The sequence below is a fragment of the Rhyacophila brunnea genome, unplaced genomic scaffold (assembly GCF_057557595.1).
Source record: "Rhyacophila brunnea isolate RB1 unplaced genomic scaffold, BYU_Rbru_1.0 scaffold_1, whole genome shotgun sequence".
NCBI classification, from domain to species: Eukaryota; Metazoa; Arthropoda; class Insecta; order Trichoptera; family Rhyacophilidae; genus Rhyacophila; species Rhyacophila brunnea.
The window spans coordinates 16,813,135-16,825,732 of record NW_028232751.1 but is presented as its reverse complement, the minus strand read 5'-3'; the positions used below and the strand labels follow the sequence as shown (position 1 = coordinate 16,825,732).

The 12,598-nt window shown below is 35.2% G+C and overlaps 1 long non-coding RNA gene across 1 annotated transcript; it reads left to right on the top strand.

The window, feature by feature from the left end:
• Window positions 1-744: 744 nt before the first annotated feature.
• Window positions 745-7,330, top strand: LOC147079537 (uncharacterized). The gene is made up of 4 exons (XR_015069508.1): window positions 745-856; window positions 3,352-3,392; window positions 5,704-5,853; window positions 7,209-7,330. It is a non-coding gene; the product is annotated as an uncharacterized LOC147079537 (long non-coding RNA).
• The last annotated feature ends 5,268 nt before the right edge of the window (window positions 7,331-12,598 follow it).

Sequence of the window (12,598 nt, the reverse complement as noted above, 5' to 3'; positions counted from 1 at the left end):
TTGGCATACTTTAGCCACATCATGCGGCATCCCGACACAGTGACGAACCGTGGGGTAGACAGGTCATACGTTGCGTATGGGCGTCACACGAAGAAACTAATACGACCATTACAACGTTCGAAAGCGGTGGTGGTTTTCGATGACATGGACGATGCGGTCGCTTCCTTAGAAAGTACCAATATTATATTAGAACATAATAAGAAGGCCTCCATACTTGTCAGCGCCTCAAACGTCCACGAACATGTTTTGCGTCAACGCTCTAATCCTCAGTATATTATATTGTGTACGGATGTATTTTCTTTCAAGATTTTTGTTGCATTTGTCGGTTACATCATCAAAACACAAAATAACACTGGTGCGAATCCGGTAGTTACGGGTTCGAGTCCCATCGGATGTCATATTATTTCTAGTGAGTGTATGCATCAGATGTTTTCATAATTATGTGTGTCCAATAAAGTTTTACACTAAACCAGTGGCCGGCAAACCGCAGCTCGCGAGCCACATGTGGCTCTTTGGCCCTTTGACTGCGGCTATTACGCGCATTATATTTTGTATAAAATGTACTATAACTGCGCGGATGTTGGTGTTAGAATACTATAATTTTGATTCTACAAAAAATGTAAAATACTATAATTTTACGCCAAATAAATTTTAAAGGATATAAGCCGAAAAATGTCCTGTACTATATTTTTTACAGAAATACTATAATTTGTACTATAAACATCATAGAAAAACATGGCAACACTGGTCCATGTTCGAACGGCAAGTATTCGTGTCTATACGTGAATAATAATCATTCCATTTCTGCCTACTGTTTGCATTCCTGTTCAAATATTTTGATAAACAAACATGAGAGGTAAATATTTTCTTGATTATGAGTGATGTTTTACCAATACGTAAGGCGAATAGTCCACAAAAGCCGTAGACTCTTCGAAGCAGTCACTGATAACTGATAAATCCGTTTGGTTTAGAAACTTTCCAAGACATTACTTGTGTTTTCCCGCGTTGTCATTAATAATTGCACAAAGGGAACAATCTTCGATCGACTTCTTACAGTTCGAAGTTCGCCAGGAACGGAAAAATACAAATTGTTAATGTGAATGGAATATAACTTCTTCGTCGGGTCTCATGACTTGAGTATTTTCAAGTCGCATTCGACGTCACGCCCGCCACGAGGGACTCATGAATTGGTGCAGTCATCTGAGGCTTAAATATTCTGATATGGTTCAATTTAATACGTGAAATTCATCAGCATCGACCACGGTCGATCCTCTGCCGGATGAAAGCATCCCTCAGATCTCTCCTCCTCTCGGTTCCCAGTTATTCGCAGTCACGTACCTACATCCACCGTGTGTTAGTTGACGTATAATATAACTAGTGAAATAAGGATATTAAATGTCAATAGTCGAGATCCTTGATTAGATACCAAGTCTTACAACGATACAGGAAGCTATGGATGCATTGATCACCCATACTCAGTAGTTGGTAATCAGAATCACAAAATACAGTTGTGATCTCCGTGTAATACACATAGAGGCTGGAATAACAAGTATTAACAAGCCACAAGCTTGCACACAAGGCAGGGGGTCCAAACCAGAGGACCCCAGAAACGATGGAATATTACTACTGCTTCGTTGGGACCACATGACTGAAGATCATGGTCTAGATGATTTGGCTGTCATATCGCCACATCCTTGGCTTGGATCCACCTCTCTTGCATTTTGGATTTGGTCCGTCCATCTAGTTTCTAGACCATCGAGAGCTATTCTTTGTGCTCTCAGACCTTCGACTTGATGAAATACCACCAGTATTTTTAGTTTATAACCCTCCCTTCAGGCCGTATAATTAAAAAAATGGAGAATCTCTCAAAACTAAAGCTTAGAACTAGCACCACATTTCAAATGTGCTAAACATCAGTTTCGTTTAACGTTTAACCCAAGGTGAACATCCCACCAATGGTCATGACTGTTTGGGTAATATGGGATGTATGGGGATTCACGGTTGAACCAACAAGGTGTTGTAATTAGTAGGCAGGTGATATTCCTCCCTCTATCAAAAAATCAACCTCAAATCAGTAAAATTATTCAAGTTTGAACCTAACGAACGTTGTTCATTCATGAACGGTTTTGTAAGGCCCCTTTAGATTTCAGAATTGTTTTAATATAGTAAAAATTTATACTATCAACTAAGCATGGTACTGGATGGAATTTTAATTTATAATTAAACAATATTCATTGTGTGTCAGTGTACAAATGTATTGAAAATCATCATCATTATCAGCCGAGATTGATCCACTGCTGGATGAATGCCTCTCCTAGCTCTTTCCACTCCTCACAGTCTCTAGTTATCCGTCGATTCAGCGGGTTTTAGGGCAGTCCTGTGGTTATTTAATGCCCTTTGTGTTCCACTGTAAGACTTCATCATTTACATTTCTTACTTTCTTACTTCACATTTATTTATTTAAAAAACAAAATATTGTGCACAAAACTAATCAGAACGTTCACAACACAAGATTTAAATTGAAAAAAGTGCTTGTTATAATCAACAAGTTAAAATACATACTTGTCTCATATAATAAATATACATCACTGAAAATGTCTACGTCTTTGGGGAGCGGATTGAATAATCTTGCACCACTCGCTAATGGTGCCTGATAGATAGATAGGCTTGACACGAGGAAACAGTTCTGACTCAGAATAGGTAATGCTTGATAAATTCAAATTCTTTAGGACGCTAGGATTGGAAACCATCCCTCATGATAGCAGGCAAAAATGTCTCAAGAGCAGAAATGACCTATGAGAGTTAAGAGGGTGAAAAGTGAACATGCCTTATAGAAAAGCAGTCAGAAAATAGTAAAATAAAGACATTAAAGAAATTTTTCTTGACGCGCTCTAAAATAAGTTTCTAGGAAACTTGTTATATTGCGTAGTCATATTCTATAGATTACTACATCGAATGTATGATGTGATTGCTTACATAACCAAACTGGCATGGAGCACATTTGGGCGCCTGAATAGTGTCTTCAAAAGTGACTTTCCATTATTCTGCCTATAGCGTAAAGTTTTCAATCGATGTGTGCTGCTGGTATGAAAATCAAACATGGAGATGGAAAGATACATGTTGAGCAAAATGCGAAAAGATCACCAAATGAACGAATATATAAGTAGGCAAATAAAAGTGTTAGATAGTCTGCTTCTAGGGATAGGATAGATGTGATCCTGTGGTCCACAATCCTGCGTCTGGAAAATTCTCATCTTGTTCATGTTAAGGCATATATTATTATTATCTGAATAAGAGTGCAAATGGTAATCTACCTCATAAGTAATGGTGTTTTAAATATTTGTATTACAGGTCAAATGCCAAAACGACTTGTCTCTCCGCTGGACTGTTTGGTAAGTATTAGTTAAATTCTATATTATTATTAGTATAACTAGATGTGGGTGTCTATTTACAAATATTGATATGTCTACAATTTAATATTTGTGATAACATCATTCTTGAGTTTCGGGCCTTAATTGATTTGTTGTAATCTAACATGTTAAATCTTTAAGATAGAGCCTTCTGTAATTTTACTATAAAAATCACTGAAGGCAATTATTTGTTGTGAGTGCCACTTTTATATGCAAACCATTATAGATTATGTCTACTTTTCAGAGTTTGTATGAAAATTAGTCCTTTCTTTGCCATCACTTTTATACGTATAGGCTACATCTTCTGCGTAAGAAAATTTTCCTTAACTTCTTTGATTTTTATGTTAATTTCTTTTTCCCATTGTGGTTATATCTACAAATTATGGCCATTTTTATTAGATTTTCTACGCATAATTGGTATAATTATAAGTAAAATGAAATTAGACATACATAATATCGCACATACAATTTTTCATATTATGCTTTTGATGGGTGTTGGAAGTTAAGATCATATCTACAGAGTGGAGGTTTTGTATTACCAGATTTTTTTTTATGAGAAATGGAAGTTAGCCACTTGCCCAACCTATTAGGTCCATACATTGACTTGTACACAAATTAAAAAAACAATGTGTACTTGCCAGACCCAGGATTCGAACCTGGTACCCACAACGGTATAGGCTGACGCTGCGGCCATCGTGGCATTATTTATAAATCAGTCAATATATCAATTACAGTCGTACTCGTAATTTAACATTTTTTTTTTATGCTGTGATTCAGATTTTTCATAAATTCACCGTTTTGATTTAAGAATTAAACGAAGTAATAATTACACTAATTAGATCTAATATTAATAATAGGTTTAATCAATCTCCAATAAATAAAACATGATAATAAATGTGGCGTGGACGGCCTTCCCTCACCCTGCAGCGGTGCTACAAGTGATCTGCGTACTGCAGGTCTGGCATTGTGGGTGGCGTGGGAAGCAATAAAAAAGTGATAAATATGATATGCCGTATTCAGTCACTAGTTATCCCGGAAAGTTAACTGTCAGATGTGATATTTTTTAACACAGCCACCCATGACCGCGTTATCCGCAAGCTGTCAAATGTCATTGAGTAACACAGTTATCATGTCTTACTTTTTCCGACTGGAGATTCTAATAGGTTTCATTTGGAATTATCACCGGCCTTCTTCGCGCTTAGGCGGAGATGGCAGACTGTGATAATGTCATGGCCAAAGAAGCGGGTGTGGGGGACAGAAACGCATGGTGTATGCTGTTGTTGCTGGTTTATTATAAGTCGTTAGGGTATTGTCGTTGGCGGTGGGTAGAGGCGGTTTTTGCTGGCTGTTGGCTTGAGATCTTGTGGCTTGGGATGCTTGATGCTTGCTTGGCGCCGATGCGGTCTTTTTGGCTGGAAAATTGGAGATGCTGGCTGTTCGGGGTCCGAGGCGAGAGAGTCACGGTTTGCGGGTTGGCGTGCTGCCGACGCGGTCTTTTTGGCTGGAGATCCTGTCTGTTCGGCGTCCGAGGCGAGAGAGAGCTTTTCGCGCCCATCCAACTGACAGATCCGATGGATTGACTAGTGGAGGCGCTTTTAGTAGACCGCGTCTGTTTTGGTGGGAGCGCGGACGAATTTGAATTTCGGATTTTGAGGCGGGCTCCGCTCGGCCGAGGGTTGCGAGAACCGCGAAGAGTAGACGTAGGCTGTGATGTTATGGGAAAGTTGATGGTTTGGTCCGCCCTTTGAGGTGGTCTCCTATGGGAGACTTCCATCTGGTATCTGAATCAAATAACACGTGTTAACTGAGCTAACAATTATTGAAGTTAACCGCCTTGAATATCTCCGAATGTTATCTGTGTTAACTATTTAGAATAGTAAATAAGGTTAGGAACCCTTCGTGTAGATATATAAAACCGGTCAGTTTTTTTTTTAGTCTAGTTCACTCCAGCTTTATAAATAATATTTTTCTGTATGTTAAAGGAAAGGGGAGATATACCTTAAATATTGAAAAATGATTAAAATATGCCACATTAATGCATACATAATATATGAGAAAAATTATTGGGTCAATTCAGTAGCAAAAAATAAAATAGTTACTTTAAAAAACATGTGATTTTAATTGAAATAATATGTAGATATCAAGTTATGTGCAGACATTCATTGCTAAAGAAATGAATAACAGACAGCAACAATAAGTGAACTTTGCTTTTTGCCTTGACTGAAACAGTTGCTCTTTTTAACGACCTCAGATATTACTAGCCCCAAATTTTGACACTTGTGCCACTTTTTAGGTCCCGTTGATGCTGGGCCAAGAAAACAAAGAAGATGAATACGAATTGATTATTGAAATCTTCCTAATTATTGTGATGATGCAAAAAATTCTAAGGAAGAAAAATCAGCGACAGCGTGGAGAGAGGAAAAGGATCACGAAATAGTAGTTAGTAAGTAACTTTAACAATAATTGCCCTATTATTAAACAATTAGATCACCATCAATTACATTCATTTTCAATAGTATAATATATCAATGTTTTATAAGTTCATGAAATATGGTGTGTTTGCGCTTGCAAACAAAATATTTCATGTTTGCATCTGTCCAAATTTAAAATACTGATCATTTGTTTTATGAATATTAATTTTGTCATATAAATATTCTAAATCTATTTTACTGTCAAAGAAAGAAGAGAAACATAAGATTCATATAGTTAATTATCAACCTTTTTTTTCTGAGCGGTTTAACATACTAGGCCCTTGTAGTCCAGTGCGTAAAGCACCGGCTTCTCTCCCAGTGTTCAGGGTTGAATTCCCGGTGAGGTCACAATATATTAATGTGATCGTTTCACTTCTACTACTGAAATACGGTTTCACTACATTACTGTCATTGGGCCACTTGGCCTATTATAGTTTAAAAAAACAATAAGGTACAGGGTGTCCTCGTCATCCGAGTATTCGTTATCTGAGTCCCCACAGTTACGACTTTGCAGGAGAATACAAAAAAAACTATAAAAACACAAGTGCAACAGCTCACAGTCGCCAACTGTCACTTTCAATCTCATACTACTACACTATTTCTGTCTTATTTACGTGTCTTTTTATTTTCTAAACATGTCCTAAATAAATTCATTTACCAAGTATATTTTGGTCCCTGTTTTAAGCGGATTCGCTTTAAGAAGTATTTTTTTGGTCCCAATTACCCTCGGATAACGAGAACCCCCTGTAATAATAGTTCTTTTTAATAAAATTTAATGAATAGTCGCATTGTCAAGACCGAGGGAACACAGAATTAATGGAAAGTGGGTCGCTTTTTGGGTGAGGTTGTAGCTATATCTCGAGAGTGGAGAAATATAAATAAACTTAAACATGAAGATTAATTTCAATAGTTACGTCTGTAACACAATATGCATAAAAGTTTGTCACGTAAACGAAACACACATTCAATATTGTTAATATTTGAGGACATTCAATGCGTTATGTGTTTCTTAAGGTTTGTGGCCTGAACGTCACAAAGTAATAAACCGAGTCCGGCTTCAAAACTTTGGCCCATAGCGATTGGCTTTCACATTTTAATTTTATCAATGTGTTTTGTGTCATGGCTAAATATTCTCATTAGATAAGTTAGTTGCCATCTTCACATTACACACAAAAAATGTGCCTGTGCAAAGTGGATGTTGTGTTAATAGAATTTTTATGTGGAATAGTTGTTTGCACTTTGATCAACTCAATGGGTATATGCACTGGACCAAACACACAGTAAAAAAAAAATTATAATTCACTAATCTGATGTTATTTTCTTACAGGGTATCAAGACATCTCAGATCTCAATCTCACAATTATGTACCCAAGTATTTCAATCAATAAAAACCTATAATATCTTCTATTTAGTTTTAAGCAGTGGCGGCTCGTGGATAAGATATCTGGGGGTGCTGCGGTTGATTAAAAATAAATGTTTATTTGGATTGTATTTTACTATTAACATCAATGATTATTCTGTCTTTTTTCCTTGAAAAAAGGTCTATCACCTTTTCGTTGCGCGCGCGCGGTGTATGATAATTATTGGATGTATCGGTGCACAGGCGAACTTAATACATGCTTAAATAATATTGATATTTTCATATAATATACATTACATAACATTTTTCTCAATTTGCTTGGGGGTGCTGCAGTTCCGCAGTGCATATTGACGAGCTGCCACTGGTTTTAAGTATTATTATTTTACGATAGTATGAAAAGTTACCAATGATATTATTTAATCAAATTGGATTTAAAAAAAACTTTTGGCGTATTGCAATCAAGATTTAGCATTTTGGAAGAGTTGGGCAATGTATTCTATGTTAGGCCAACTTTTGTAAGCAATATAATTGTTCACAAATGTCACACCTTATTCATTTCCACATTTTGATACAATAAACAAAATTAGATATAGTGGAGGGCTGGATTTTATATATTATAACTACTAAATCTATTGCATGTACCTATCTCATATATTCACACCCTTAGTGATTTGTAATAAAAACTTTAGCGTATACTTACCATAAGCGCCAGCGACTTGCCTGTGCGGTATAGCGACTTGCCTGCGCGGTATAGTTTGTGCAAACTACTTTTATAGCGCTTTTTGGTTTGCGCGAGCTACAGTTTTCCCGATACAAGCTTATGGTAAAGTATGAGCATCTAGCCGGCACTATAGAGTTAAATTTAATATAAACTATTGCAATAAAATTTATTCTATGGAGTAAATATTATGTACTGTAAGGCCAGCGCCACATTGCGCGGATATTCCGTCGCAGAGGATGCGCATTAAATGTGGTTGCAATGTTACGTGAGTTCCGTCGCGGTAAATCCGTTACTAAACATTGCAGCCACATTCACGTTGCCGTCGTAGTAGACGCCGAAGTTGAGCGGCCCGCTAACGGACAACCGATCTTCCGCATAATGTGCCCGATTTTAGCAAATTATATGTAATAAAATGTATTGGCGTTCCGATGGAATATCCGCGTAATGTGGTGCGGGCCTAAGTAAATAAGATTCATTCCATCTGCCAAATTCGTAAAACATGCAAAAATACTTTGGTATAAAAATAAAAACTTTTATGTAAGCTGGTTAAGGAAATTAAAATACTAATTGTTAATGGCTTCCCATTCAAAATCTCAATGAAATCATTTATATAACAACCAAATCTATACTTTATTACATTTTCACAACTTAATTCCTATGGGCTGGCATGGCCATAAAGACACATTTCATAGATCACAAATACAGAAGAGCGATTTTCTAACATGCTGTTTACTAGCATAACAGCAAACAAAGGTACCTATATAAAAAAATAAAATGTCAAAAATGTCATTGAATGGGTGTGGTGGGCAGTCAAAGGAGTTGTGCTGACAATGCGGTCTACGCTATGTTAAAATGAAAGATGCTACGTATTTATACTTCACAATATTCTTTTCACAGTTAGCTCAACATTATTGATTTCAGTTTATTTATATAAAACAAGATAAGACAATATATTTCACATGCGGGTTACTATAATAATTAATTATCAAATATCATGCGTGCCTACTTACTTATTCGCTTCCATCGTATTGAGAACGATAGCACAAAAATGTATGAAAAGGTCTAACTGTTCTTTCATATTTGAGGCGCTGAGTCGCTAAACTAGCTCCTGGCGATTTTTCCATAAAATTAGTTTTGAATGTACATATCGACCCTTAATCGGCAGAACAACGTAAGCGACAATTTATAAATTTTAGAGAAGGTTTTTTCTTAATTATTTCGGTAATTAGTTCCAAAAATGAATTCTGTTAATGTGGTTAATAATAATTGGTTACTGCCTATACGGAAATTATAAAACAATTGCATTAGTGCTTTTAGTTTTCGAGATAGTGGCGGTAACGCTGTTTTGCTTATGTATATGATGCGATATTTTTTCCAGGCATGTCGCTTACGCTATTTGGCGTAGTTGTTTTTATTTATAAATTTCATGCTAATTATCATGACAGAGCATTAATAATTAAGTATTAAAATAAATAGCGCTGTTAAATAAATTAAAAATACTTTGACTTTTTAATTTAATATTTTTGCTTATTATAATATGATACTTAACCACATATAGGTAAAATAAAAATAAACGATTGGTATTTTTAAGGTTTCGCTTATATTATTAGGTATTGTTATTTTTCAAAATGAAATAGGTACGTATCTACTCGTACATAATTTAATAAGGGGACCTACTAATTATGATAAAATAAAATTGTAATCAACTATTCAGTTTTACAAAAAAATTATTGTCCCACATTTTTTAAGCAGTAATCGCTGTATTATCCTTATTCACATCTTCCTGATCTTCCACTGATAATCCATGTGGCAGTTTCATAAACTCATCCGTCATCTCTGAGGGATATTACATTTAACACAGAGACTTTTAAGATCGTTATACTCGATCTCCGATATTGGTGATTTAGCACTATACAGCAAGGGTAGCTGCGCTTAAATCATCACAGCATTTGATCGGGATCTGATGACATTTTCTAGGTCTAACAGTTTAGTCCTACTGTCACCAGAGTAGGTACAATATTTGGTAAGTTTTTTACATTATGCCTATCGTAATTCACCAAATTTCATTTTGAACTTTGAAGGAATGCAAGTAGCAGCGAAAGATTTCCAGTCACGGAATTCTGCATATGACATGATGACCTAGCGTTGAAAATTATGGTGGGTCATTCTGATAGTGCCCAAACTACTCTGAATATAAATGACTCAATTGTCGCATGAATGGAATCGACCGGCGTCGTAGTACGATCAGTGGGTCTATTCTATACTTATCGACCGCTAAAGTGATAGATATTATCAAACGTAGGGTAAGTTTGTATAAAAGTATTAGTACTTATTGCAACAATTACAACCAACGTATTGTAATTGTTGCAATAAGTGCTGTATTTTAACAGCAGCAAGAGAGGTGCTGTTAAAATGTAGCGCTTATTGCAACAATTACAATCAACGTATTGTAATTGTTACAATAAGTGCTAATTCTATGATACAAACCTACCCTAAGTTTGATAATATGTATCACTTTAGCGGTCAATAAATACAGAATAGACCCACTGGTAATAGAAAATGTATTTCTATCAATTCAATGAAAGTTGAATTTTTCAGTAATTAATTCAGTAATAAATAAATAAAATAAAAAAATAAAATAATAATCACAGTATAATAAATCCTTGATTTTTTCCCGCTTTGTCAGTCCTATCCGAAGATTTGTGCATGATTGCGGAGATCTCATTACTGCCACGTTTACCATCAGTTTCACCCCATAAAAAGCAGTATCAAAAAATCAAAATGAATGTTGAAGTGAGTCGCCAAGCGCGCTCTTTGAAAAAATAATGAGTCGCTAAATTGTCTCTTAAACCGACCAATCAGACGCCGCCATTCAAATACTGATTTTAAACGTACTTTAAATTCTCTATACAATCGTGTTAAACTGGTCTATTTGATTTGAAACTATTTGATTATTTTTATTAATTAATAATGGATGTTTCATTAGTTAGTGTAAGGGAATCTCAACCAGGAGAATCAAGGAAGCGTTTGAGAAATCCAGCTGGCTGGAAATGTAATGCATTATGCCAAGAAGAGTATTTGAAAATGGGCATTGCAAACATTAATTTTTGCTATAGTTTGAATAATCCAGTGGTGTCATGTCATATTAAATTTTAGTTTCGTATGCGTTTTTTTAAGTATGCCGTAAATATTGAATATTAAGCGTGATTTAATTAAGTTTTTTAAGTACAAGTTTTTAACATAATTTAGTTTGTGTCAACAAATATTTTTAGGACCCTTCTTAATGGAACATTTTTGAATCACTAGATGACTTTCTAAGCGAATCCATAATTATGTTAAATTAATTAACATAATCGCCTTAAAGTTCTTTATATATATTTACATAATATCTATATTAAATGCTGATAACCCGTGCATAGGTTTGGTTGGGCACTGCGCTACCTTAATATTTGTTTATGCCATAGACTAACTCAGATAATTTCAATAAGTCGTGGGAAATGACTTACATGTTGATTTGATTAGGATTGCGTTTGGTTTAAAAACATACTTTTTGGGATGTATCTATTGAGTTAAAAGTACACACATGTTTCGACTTGCAACATCATTAAATTCGTTTTTGGCTTTACTCTAGTAAACATCGATTAAAATTATTTTTCGTTATCTACTTAAGACTAAAAAATAGTCCCCATACAAGTTACGAAAAATATTTTTTTTCGAAAAATTTAGTGTATGGCGATTATCGTTCATTCAAAATCAAATTTTTAGGGACCCCTGTATTTTGAGTTAACGAGATTATACTGTACTAATTTATTTAAGGCATTGGATGCTAAAGACGTAACGACGTAACGATCAGGCGGCCGATCAATGTAATTAGCATGCATTTTAAATAATATAATTAAAAAGTAATTATCTACTCAGCAGTCAATGTGTTTAAACTTATTTCCAATTGTCCCCAGAAATCACTTATTCTTTTATTTTGTATACTTTTGTAATTTCTTGCTTGCTGCTCATTAATAAATGATTCATTATTCCGAAAAAATGCTTTTTAAAAGCTAAATAGATGCAATGTGAAAAAAGATCTACCAGCTAGTAGGTAAGTATGGCTACAAAATATTTGTTTGGCAAAATAAATTCTAAAATATCTATATTAATTGAAATAAATACGGGCCGCTACTGAGCTGTCATTTCCGGCCGACCATGTTCCTGCAAGTGCCAAATTCAACTCTATTGACATCGAATGTCAAAATGTGAGTAACAAATTTTGCTCCTTGCGACAGCGAGTCACTCATGTCCACTCTTCGGACAATTAAAATGCATTTATTTGGAATGTTGCCGCAAATAAATTGAATTGGAGGTTTTATTTTACTTTCAATATTAACCTGGAAGATACAAAACAACTTAAATTACACACAAAGTTTACACACTGTCCATAACAGTTTTTCGTGATTTACTCAAAACTCAAAAAACCCTCAGGAGCTACTTTAGCGACTCAGCGCCTCATTGTCCTTAGTGGATTTTAATTCACACTTCTTCACACTATACATATAATTTTTATGCCACATCTTTATTATAATACAAATGGCAAAGGGTGGGTGTAGGCTGTTAAGATCCAACATAAATGCTGCACACTAGGGCT